This window comes from Bubalus kerabau, chromosome 8 (genome assembly GCF_029407905.1).
Source record: "Bubalus kerabau isolate K-KA32 ecotype Philippines breed swamp buffalo chromosome 8, PCC_UOA_SB_1v2, whole genome shotgun sequence".
Classification (NCBI taxonomy): domain Eukaryota; kingdom Metazoa; phylum Chordata; class Mammalia; order Artiodactyla; family Bovidae; genus Bubalus; species Bubalus kerabau.
Genome location: NC_073631.1, coordinates 93,868,196 through 93,879,330, shown reverse-complemented (window position 1 = coordinate 93,879,330; position 11,135 = coordinate 93,868,196). Strand labels below are relative to the sequence as shown.

At 39.5% G+C, this 11,135-nt stretch overlaps 1 non-coding gene across 1 annotated transcript; it reads left to right on the top strand.

The window, feature by feature from the left end:
• The first annotated feature begins 8,581 nt into the window (after nucleotides 1-8,581).
• TRNAS-GGA (transfer RNA serine (anticodon GGA)) lies at nucleotides 8,582-8,654 on the top strand. The gene has a single exon. It is a non-coding gene; the product is annotated as a tRNA-Ser (tRNA).
• The last annotated feature ends 2,481 nt before the right edge of the window (nucleotides 8,655-11,135 follow it).

The window sequence follows — 11,135 nt, the reverse complement described above, 5'->3', positions numbered from 1 at the left end:
TACATTCTGTATCTTGTCCTATAACTTATATAACTTACTGAGGATGGTTCAAAGAGAGTTATTTTTCTTAAAAGATCACTAGAACATCAAGAAGGCTTAAGCAAAATCTTTAAGTATTTTCCCTAGAAGATGGCCACTAGTGTTTATTCATTTTGATATTTGGCAAAACTAATACAATTTTGTAAAGTTTAAAAATAAAATAAAATTAAAAAAAAAAAAGAAAATCAGAAAGATACATCCTAGTATAAGCAATCTCACCTTCCTATTGTTTGGATCAAGTTGAAGGTCATCTGCATAAGTTCTGAATATACAAAATTTATATTCTTTTATGGGAGGCCTATGGTTCCATTTATGATCCTTGACCTATATCACCAGCACAACAGAAAGCCTTGACTGCAAATAAGAAATAGCATTTTTATTTAAGCCCTGTCTTGTCTTATTGTAAAACTGTTAGGTTTGTAAAGTTGAGAAGCACATGAACACATGCACACATGTTGATACATAAAGAAATGCAGACTCCAAGGACTAGAATAGGTTTTTAGGTCTTACTAATTTCAAGGACTCTAGAATTAATCAGTTCAATTTCTAAAGAGACTATCCAGACACTTCCCCCAATCTGCAGCCTTCACAGGTTTTTACAGCAGTCTCCTCAGCTCTCAGTGCTGATCCTTAAGGATCTTCATCAACCATTTCCACTTTTTACCTGCACATACTTTTTCTCTCTAAATTGTGAGCAAGGTTACATCAATGTTCTTTCCTTGTACCCTGGCTTATTTATGACTCTTGTATTCATTAATGATATTTTATACATCTTGAATGGAATTCTCTCTTTTCTTTTACAGTAAAAAAAAGCCATAATGATATTTTAGTCATTTAAAAACTAGACCATGCACATCCAGCAACAACAAACAAAATTAAAATAAAGCCATCTATTTAAGCCTAAGCAGAACTTAGATTCACTTAACGTGGAGCTCATGGCACCAGTGAATTCTTCTGAACTAGAAATGGATTTATTTTTTGCTATTTTTTATATAACCTATATGAGTTATTGCATAATATCTTGCACACTATTGTGTTAGAAATGTTTCCTTAGGACTTCAATGACATATATACAAAAGTTACATAACAAGATGCTTTTTAAAACTTATTCAAGTATGAAAAAAATAAAAAATGGGATCATTACCAGTGATGGCACCTATTAAAATTTCATCTCCTAACTGAAAAGAGACCATTAAACTTCAACAATGATCTATGATTTTTGAAATATATATGCATTTTTTCCAAGCTATACTCAAAGATTCTCAGAAAAAAAAAAGAATAAAAAATTAGTTTTTCACATTATTAATGATCATTGCAGTTTTAACATCTTTATGTTACAAAAATGTCTCAAAGCTTAGAGTATAAGAAACTGTCAAAAATAAAAGTTACTTCTATTATTATAATTCATAAAAAGAAACACTAAAATTTTGGCATATACCCCTCAGAAAGACAGGTAGAAATTCAGCTAAAATATGCAAGTAATTAAAACATGATAAATAAAACTAAATATAAAGTTATTTACAATTATTATCTGTATTTTATGAAGTTTATAATATGATGTTATAAAATGTATATGTACACACTGGTAATCAACTTCTTCAACTTAATAATTTATGACTATCCTTGCATATTGATATGTATACATTTAAAATTTAAAAGATTTCCCAGTATTTAATTGTATAACAATATCATGATTAATTTAATGTGTCCCTTATTTGGGTCTACTTAGTTTGGTTCCTTTTTAAATAAATTGAAAGGAACAATTTATAGATTCATTTTTGTGATATTTACATCTATATGATATATCTCTACAAGTGAAATTGCTTAATAAAATTTCTGGTGTATTTTCTCAAAAATATTTCCCAGAAGGTGCTCTACTATATAATCTCAAAAGACTTGTGTCAGTACTCACTTTTCATGCAATTAATAGTCCTCTACTGCCGGGGTCCAGCCCCAGTGGATCCAGGGAATTCGAAGCAGGGACGGTGTCGGCGAGGATCAGGAAACAACTGCTTAATTAAACGTTAATTAAGGATATAAAGAGTGGTTAAATAAGGATAGCTCAGTGAGGAAATTCAGCGGAGAAAAGAGGCTGAAATAAGGATAGCTCAGTGAGGAAATTCAGTGGAGAAAAGAGGCTGAAAAATTCAGCCAGAAGGTGAGAGAAAGAACGACATGGGGAGACCAAGTTTCGGTGAACAAGGCCCGCACTTTATTTTCCAAAGTAGTTTTTATACCTTAAGTTATGCATAGAGGATAATGGGGGAAGGGGTAGAGTCATGCAGTAAGCCAGGCTTTCTTCCTGCAAACTTATCATATGCAAAAGTTTAGGTGATTTGCATCATCTTCTGGCCTGGAGGCCTGTTAACATTTTAAGAAACTTTCTTTAGAAAACTTATTTTTCTCTAAAGGTGATTGGTCAGGAGCCACCCTCCAAAAGCATTAGATAAAGTTGCATTCCTACAGAGCAAAGGTGTGGTGGGCTATAACAAGAAAAAGAATTAACTCAAGGGTCCCAGGTTACAAACATTAAAGCTACTACTTACACCAATTATATTAATCAATACACTGCCAGGGACACAGCAGGTAAGGGATATGGAGACTTAGCAGCAAACATTGGCCCAACAAGTGAAAAACCGTTCACCAATACAATTTCTAATCAATCTTTTAACTGCTCAAAGGACTCGGTATTTAGACAGTTTAGAACATCTCATGCCGCTCACAGTTGGGAGGCTCTGAGCAATCACATGTGGCCAGAAAAACCTATTCAGGCAGGCTAGAGGATTTCCAAAGGAGTTTGTAGGTTGAAACACTGTCACACCCAGGAATTATTAACTGGAGCTATAAGTTAACTCTTTTTTCAGAGAGAGGTAGTGGGGGACAGCCCCCTGTAAAGTCAGAGGTGTAGGTGAGAGCACAAAGCAGAAAGTAGGCAGACTCTGGTTTTGGGGGTAGATGCTCAAGAATTTCCAGGGGGGCTCCTGAGGCTCGATCCCGCCTTTGCACATGCCAAGCCTCCTTCCTCATGACCTTTGCCACTGCCGGAGCTCGCTCCCCGCACTCTACCTATTAGGAGAAGCGCTTTGGCGCAGCGGCTGCAACGAACCACACAGAAGCGCAGCCGAGAGGAGCTACCCCACGCCCAAGGTCAGGAGGGGAGACCTCGTCCAAGGTAAGGAGCAGCAGCTGTGCTTTGCTGCAGCAGCCCTGAAAAGATACCCCACATCCAAGGTAAGAGAAACCCAAGTAAGATGGTAGGTGTTGCGAGAGGGCATCAGATGGGAGACACACTGAAACCATAAACACAGAAAACTAGTCACTCTAATCACACTAGGACCACAGCCTTGTCTGACTCAATGAAACTAAGCCATGCCCGTGGGGCCACCCAAGACAGGTGGGTCACGGTGGAAAGGTCTGACAGAATGTGGTCCACTGAAGAAAGGAATGGCAAACCACTTCAGTATTCTTGCCTTGAGAACCCCATGAACAGTATGAAAAGGCAAAATGATAGGATACTGAAAGAGGAACTCCGCGGTTGGTAGGTGCCCAATATGCTACTGGAGATCAGTGGAGAAATAACTCCAGAAAGAATGAAGGGATGGAGCCAAAGCAAAAAGAATACCCAGCCGTGGATGTGACTGGTGATAGAAGCAAGGTCCGATGTTGTAAAGAGCAATATTGCATAAGAACCTGGGATGTTAGGTCCATGAATCAAGGCAAATTGGAAGTAGTCAAACAGGAGATGGCAAGAGTGAATGTCGACATTCTAGGAATCAGCGAACTGAAATGGACTGGAATGGGTGGATTTAACTCAATCACCATTATATCTACTACTGTGGGCAGGGATCCCTTTAGAAGAAATGGAGTAGCCATCATGGTCAAAAAAAGAGTGCAAAATGCAGTACTTGGATACAATCTCCAAAACAACAGAGTGATCTCTGTTCGTTTCCAAGGCAAACCGTTCAATATCACAAGGTCTATGACCCAAGCCTATGCCTCAACCAGTAACACTGAAGAAGCTGAAGTTGAATGGTTCTATGAAGACCTACAAGACCTTTTAGAACTAACACCCAAAAAAGATGTCCTTTTCATTATAGGGGACTGGAATGCAAAAGTAGGAAGTCAGGAAACACCTGGAGTAACAGGCAAATTTGGCCTTGGAATACGGAATGAAGCAGGACAAAGGCTAATAGAGTTTTGCCAAGAGAACGCACTGGTCATAGCAAACACCCTCTTCCACCAACACAAGAGAAGACTCTACACATGGATATCACCAGATGGTCAACACCGAAATCAAATTGATTTTATTATTTCCAGCCAAAGATGGAGAAGCTCTATATAATCAGCAAAAACATGATCGGGAGCTGATTGTGGCTCAGACCATGAACTCCTTATTGCTAAATTCAGACTTAAAATGAAGAAAGTAAGGAAAACCCACTAGACCATTCAGGTATGACCAAAATCAAATCCCTTATGATTATACAGTGGAAGTGAGAAATAGATTTAAGGGATTAGATCTGATAGAGTGCCTGATGAACTATGGACTGAGGTTTGTGACATTGTACAGGAGACAGGGATCAAGACAATCCCCATGGAAAAGAAATGCAAAAAAGCAAAATGGCTGTCTGAGGAGGCCTTACAAATAGCTGTTCAAAGAAGAGAAGTGAAAAGCAAAGGAGAAAATGAGAGATATAAACGTCTGAATGGAGAGTTCCAAACAATAGCAAGGAGAGATACGAAAGCCTTCCTCAGTGATCAATGAAAAAAATAGAGGAAAACAACAGAGTGGGAAAAACTAGAGATCTCTTCAAGAAAATTAGAGACACCAAGGGAACATTTCATGCAAAGCTGGGCTCAATAAAGGGCAGAAATGGTATTAACCTAACAGAAGCAGAAGGTGTTAAGAAGAGGTGGCAAGAATATACAGAAGAACTATACAAAAAGGATCTTAATGAACAAGATAATCACGATGGTGTGATCACTCACCTAGAGCCGGACATCCTGGAATGTGCAGTCAAGTGGGCTTTAGGAAGCATCACTAGGAACAAAGCTAGTGGAGGTGATGGAATTCCAGTAGAGCTATTCCAAATCCTGAAAGATGATGCTGTGAAAGTGCTGCACTCAATATGCCAGCAAATTTGGAAAACTCAGCAGTGGCCACAGGACTGGAAAAGGGCAGTTTTCAATCCAATCCCAAAGAAAGGCAATGCCAAAGAATGCTCAAACTACCGCAAAATTGCACTCATCTCACACGCTAGTAAAGTAATGCTCGAAATTCTCCAAGCCAGGCTTCAGCAATACGTGAACCGTGAACTTCCAGATGTTCAAGCTGGATTTAGAAAGGGCAGAGGAACCAGAGATCAAATTGCCAACATCCGCTGGATCATGGAAAAAGCAAGAGAGTTCCAGAAAAACATCTATTTCTGCTTTATTGACTATGCCAAAGCCTTTGACTGTGTGGATCACAAGAAACTGTGGAAAATTCTGAAAGAAATGGGAATACCAGACCACCTGATCTGCCTCTTGACAAATTTGTATGCAGGTCAGGAAGCAACAGTTAGAACTGGACATGGAACAACAGACTTTTTCCAAATAGGAAAAGGAGTCCGTCAAGGCTGTATATTGTCAACCTGCTTATTTAACTTATATGCAGAGTACATCATGAGAAACGCTGGACTGGAAGAAGCATAAGTTGGATTCAAGATTGCCGGGAGAAATACCAATAACCTCAGATATGCAGATGACACCACCCTTATGGCAGAAAGGGAAGAGGAACTAAAAAGCCTCTTGATGAAAGTGAAAGAGAAAGAGAGTGAAAAAGTTGGCTTAAAGCTCAACATTCAGAAAACTAAGATTATGGCATCTGGTCCTATCACTTCATGACAAATAGATGGGGAAAGAGTGGAAACAGTGCCAGACTTTATTTTTTGGGGCTCCAAAATCACTGCAGATGGTGATTGCAGCCATGAAATTAAAAGATGCTTACTCCATGGAAGGAAAGTTATGACCAACCTAGATAGCAGAGACAATACTTTGCCAACAAAGGTCTGTCTAGTCAAGGGTATGGTTTCTCCATTGGTCATGTATGGATGTGAGAGTTGGATTGTGAAGAAAGCTGAGTGGTGAAGAATTGATGCTTTTGAACTTTTGATGCTTTTGAGAGTCCCTTGGACTGCAAGGAGATCCAAACAGTCCATCTTAAAGATCAGTTCTGAGTGTTCATTGGAAGGAATGATGCTAAAGCTGAAACTCCAATACTTTGGCCACCTCATACGAAGAGTTGACTCATTGGAAAAGACCCTGAATGTGGGAGGGATTGGGGGCACAGGAGAAGTGGACGACAGAGGATGAGATGGCTGGATGGCATCACGGACTCTATGGACATGAGTTTGGGTAAAATCCGGGAGTTGGTGATGGACAGGGAGGCCTGGTGTGCTGCGATTCATGGGGTCGCTAAGAGTCGGTCATGACTGACCGACTGAACTAAACTGAAGTGAACCTATTAGGATGGATTATAATCAGTTGAGTTCAGTCGCTCAGTCGTGTCTGACTCTTTGCGACCCCATGAACCATGGCATGCCAGGTCTCCCTGTCCATCACAAACTGCTGGAGCCTCCCCATACTCGTTTCCATTGAGTCGGTGATACCATCCAACCATCTCATCCTCTGTCGTCCCCTTCTCCTCTTGCCCTCAGTCTTTCCCAGCATCAGGGTCTTTTCAAATGAGTCAGCTCTTCGCATCAGGTGGCCAAAGCATTGGAGTTTCAGCTTCAACACCTCAGGCCTTCCAATGAACACCCAGGACTGATCTCCTTTAGGATGTTCTGGTTGGATCTCCCTGCAGTTGAAGGGACTCTCAAGAGTCTTTTCCAACAGAGTTCAAAAGCATCAATTCTCTGCACTAAGCTTTCCTTATAGTGCAACTCTTTCACATCCTTACATGCCTACTGGAAAAACCATAGCCTTGACTAGATGGACCTTTGTTGACAAAGTAATGTCTCTGCTTTTTAATATGCTGTCTAGGTTGGTCATAGCTTTCCTTCAAAGGAGCAAGTGTCTTTTAATTTCATGGCCGCAATCACCATCTGCAATGATTTTGTAGGCCAAAAAAATACAGTCAGCCACTGTTTCCACTGTTTCTCCATGTATTTGCCATGAAGTGATGGGACCAGATGCCATGATCTTAGTTTTCTGAATGTTGAACTTTAAGCCAACATTTCACTATCCTCTTTCACTTTCATCAAGAGGATTTTTAGTTCCTTTTCACTTTCTGCCATAAGGGTAGTGTCATCTGCATATCTGAGGTTATTGGTATTTCTCCCAGCAATCTTGATTCTAGCTTGTGCTTCATCTAGGCCAGCGTTTCTCATGATGCACTCTGCATATAAGTTAAATAAGCAGGGTGATAATATACAGCCTTGATGGACTCCTTTTCCTATTTGGAACCAGTCTTTGTTCCATATCCAGTTCTAACTGTTGCTTCCTGACTTACATACAGGTTTCTCAAGAGGCAGGTCAGGTGATCTGGTATTTCCATCTCCAGAATTTTCCACGGCGTGCAACAGGGGTCAGGGTCCCCGGCCAAGAGGAGCTACCCCACGTCCAAGGTAAAGAGTAGCTGCTGTGCTTTGCTGGAGCAGCAGTGAAGAGTACCCCACGTCCAAGTTAAAAGAAACCCAAATAAGACTGTAGGCACTGAGATAGGGTGTCAGAGAGCAGATAGATGGAAACCACAATCACAGACAACTAGCCAATCTGATCATATGGACCACAGCCTTGTCTAACTCAATGAAACTAAGCCTTGCCATGTGGGGCCACCCAAGACGGATGGGTCATGGTGGAGAGGTCTGACAGAATGTGGTCTACTGGAGAAGGCAATAGTAAGCCACTTCAGTACTCTTGCCTCGAGAACCCCATGAACAGTATGAAAAGGCAAAAAATAGGACATGAAAATGAACTCCCCAGATCAGTAGGTGCCCAATATGCTACTGGAGATCAGTGGAGAAATAACTCCAGAAAGAATGAAGGAGTGGAGTTAAAGCAGAAACAACACCCAGTTGTGGATGTGACTGGTGATAAAAGCAAGGTCCGATGCTGTAAAGAGAAATATTACATAGGATCCTGGAATATTAGGTCCATGAATCAAGGCAAGTTGGAAGTGGTCAAACAGGATATGGCAAGTGTGGACATCAACATTCTAGGAATCAGCGAACTAAGATGAACTGGAGTGGGTGAATTTTAACTCAGATGACCATTATATCTACTACTGTGGGCAGGAATCCCTTAGAAGAAATGGAGTAGCCATTATAGTTAACAAAAGAGTCTGAAATGCAGTACTTGATAATATTACATATATTGCCACTTCAACATATAATCATTATGACTATTAAATATGATTATCAAAATTGAGATATTTTCAAATCTTTTGTGTATTAAATATTTTAATCAGAATGTATTTTATATATCTACCATATCTCAATTAAGACACTCTATTTTAAATAAAAATACTCGATTCATATCTACATTTGATTGTATTTACCACTCCCTGGTGGCTCAGAGGTTAGAGTGTCTGCCTGGAATGCGGGAGATCCAGGTTCGATCCCTGGGTCGGGGAGATCCCCTGGAGAAGGAAATGGCAATCCACTCCAGTACTCTTGCCTGGTGAATCCCATGGAGGGAGGAGCCTGGTAGGCTACAGTCCATGGGATCACAAAGAATCGGACACGACTGAGCGACTTCACTTTCACTTTCACAATTAGAAATATATATTCACACATTCAAGCCCTTTGAAACATATTTAAAAGCTTCCCAATAACTGAATCAAATATCAATTTAAAAATTTTAATTTAAGTTATTATGAAATTTATATCCAGTGCCACTAACCAGATTTCAAGTGCTCAAGTGCTACATTTGGTTCAGGGACAACAGTACTGCATAGCACAGGTCCTAGGTTCTTAGTACAATCAACAAGACCTACAAGATCCAATGTTCCATAAACGCTGTGCCCTCATTTCTTACAGTCATGCTCCTCACTTCTCCAGCCTTCAACACTTAATCTTCTCCAGCCCTCTAGCTTTCCCATTCTATGGAGCATCCCAGGCATCTCAGGACCTCTGTAATAGCTATTCTTTCTGTCTGGAATGCTCTCTCATCAAATACCCTCATGGGTTGCTATTACTACTTCCCATCTTTGCTGATACGACCCTTATCAGTGACAGTGTTCATGATGAGTGCCACTCCCTACTCACTGCTCTATGATCCTTATTGGCTTTATATTTCTCTTAATACTAAATTCCCCCTGTGATTGTGTCTCTCCATTCTAGAATATGACTACAGATGCAGATGCATGCTCCCTATTGTAACTTCAGTGCCTGGCACATAGTAGATGCTCAAATACTTGTTAAATATGAAAGCTCATCTATAATTTCTAATTATTAATAGGTTCTGTGTGTATGTCTGTGTGTGTTCTACCCCTCTTTCATTTCACTGAAGGGCCACTTCCCCCTACCTTATTTCGGAATCACATACTCTATTAGCTCTTCTACCAAATCCTAATTTTCATTGATGGGTCAGTAGGTAAAAAAATTTTCATTTCAAATATGGGCTTTGTCATACTCAAAAATTTACAAAAAAATATGCTAGGAATTAAAAACTCTTGGAAAGAGCTGTTTAGACCAAAGATTACAAAGTGGTATGGCCGGTAGCTAGTTCCACCTTATATGTGAGAAAAAATGATTTAAGACATTTAAGTATCCCTCATTTCTTCTGTTAAACAAAAATCAGTTATTCCTAAAATAGAGCTTATCTATGATTCTGGAATAGATTGCAATTGGAAGCTCATGAATATATTTTAGCACTGTTTGCATAATGAATACTTAGCTCAGAAGAGATCATACAAACTTAGAAAATTATATCAACAGTAATAAAGATTGAATCAATAGGTGTATCAGACATTTCTCAACCAAAACTTCAGATCATATTTATAAATATTTGCTATAAACATTCATAACTTAATATAATGCAAATTTTTAATTATAATAAATTACTCATAATTACAGAAAGAGTAATCATCATTTTCAGAGAGCTCTTTCTGTTTTACTATATTTCCTACAACTTTCTTTCTTATAGATCTCCACAAATAATACAGAAATTAATAAAGTTTTAATAAAGAAATATATTTAGAACATTTATTATCCTAAAGTAAGTTTATATATACTAATATCCCTTGTGGTACTGCAAAATCCTGTCCTAAGAGATAATCTTCTCATTTGTCCACTTTCTAAATATTATCTGCCATGAACACACTGAGTTCTCACTAGGGTAATGTCATCTTATGGCTACCACTGCCTTTGTTATTTCAGGATGAGTTTCTCTAATGCGTTCTAACTAAATCTCTGTTTGAAGACTCTCAAGGGAGTCAGGTCATAAAACTGTTCATTTGTAGTGAAATGGAGCATATGGACTATGTAATGCTGGTCTTGGTATCCCTAAAATATCTCACAATGTGTTTCAGGTTTGAATTCAAGATCCGGCTATGTTCCATTTCAACACTGCTGTTGAATAGCTAAACAGAAAATTAGAATTGCACAGGTAATTAGTAGCTTGTGTTATATTCCTTGGCATTGCCCAGTTGGTTTCTAATGCACCCTTTTCAAACTTCTCTGCCTGGTGAGCTTCCAGTAACTCTTGAAGAGTGTGTGCATGCTAAGTCGCTTCAGTCATGTCTGACTCTTAGGGACCCTATGGAATGTAGCTCACCAGGCTCCTCTGTCCATGGGATTCTCCAGGCAAGAATACTGGAGTGAGTTGCCATTTCCTCCTCCAGGGGATCTTCCCAACCCAGGGATTGAACCCGGGTCTCCTACATCTCCTGCATTGGCAGGGGGGTTCTTTACCACTAGCACCACCTGGGAAGGCCCTTGAAGATCCAGGATAATTTTCATTTCCTCTGGGAAAATGCATCCACCTGGCAAAGGTAGCTAGTTGTTTCTTATTATGAGATAACACAGCCCTTTGCTTCTAGCTCTGTGTATAGCATTTTAGATGCTTCCCTAATGGCTCAGTCATGTCTGACTCTCTGTGACCCCTGACTATAG